Below are 986 nucleotides of genomic sequence, written 5' to 3' on the forward strand. Positions count from 1 at the left end.
AAATAAATTGAAATAACAAAGTACTAAATTTTAAAACATGTTAAATTCGAAAACATCATTTGAATCAACAAACTACTAAATTAAAACATTAAAGTCTTTAAAACTTCACATTATCTTCAAATTAATATATTTCACTCTTTCTAACAATATCACGTATGTATTTATTCTTAAAATATTATAATCTTTGAGTTCCTCATTTCATTAGTATTATATTTTGTACATTAAATATTATTAATGAATGCAATAATATTCTGGGGTATCTATCAAGATTGAAGCAATTATATTTCCTCGTTTTAAAAAAAAAAGACATATTTTTCTTTTTAATTCATTTGAAAATGAATGATTTTTTTCCTTTTTAGCAATACTTTAAGGGGTTCTAATTTTTTATATGTCATGTTTAGAACACAAGATTAAAGAATCAACAACAATAACATACCCAGTATATTCCCACATAGTGGGATCTGGAAAGGGCAGAGTGTAGGCAGACTATACCACTACCTTCGAAAAAGTAGAGAACTTATTTCCGATAGACCTCCAGCTTAGGAAGGGATTAAAAAATATTTTAATATATTTGATATAATTTAATTTAACACCATAATTTTTTTTTAATTTTTAAGATTCTTTATTAAGTAAAAACATATTATTCCTTTTCAAATGAAGGGAATATGCAAAAAATGTGCCATAAAAAAAAAAAAGAAAAAAGAATTGGCATCGAAAAATAAGATACGCGTCCCACTTGCGAAAACCCAAATAAATGCCAAGGAGCCTAAAGGAATACAATAACAAAAGGAGAGAGGGGCCCTCAGTACGGCAAAAGAAGGAAGTAAAAAAAGCAACAAATCTGCTGGTTTTTGTGTCCAGGAATGACGGGGTATATTCAAAAAGCACTGAGATACAATACATTTAAAACGTCAAAATTATAAAATGTCAAAACTACCCCTGGCGGGAAGCAGACACCTGTGCAGATTATAAGGGCGTCAAAGTAC

Source organism: Capsicum annuum, chromosome 12, assembly GCF_002878395.1.
Source record: "Capsicum annuum cultivar UCD-10X-F1 chromosome 12, UCD10Xv1.1, whole genome shotgun sequence".
Classification (NCBI taxonomy): domain Eukaryota; kingdom Viridiplantae; phylum Streptophyta; class Magnoliopsida; order Solanales; family Solanaceae; genus Capsicum; species Capsicum annuum.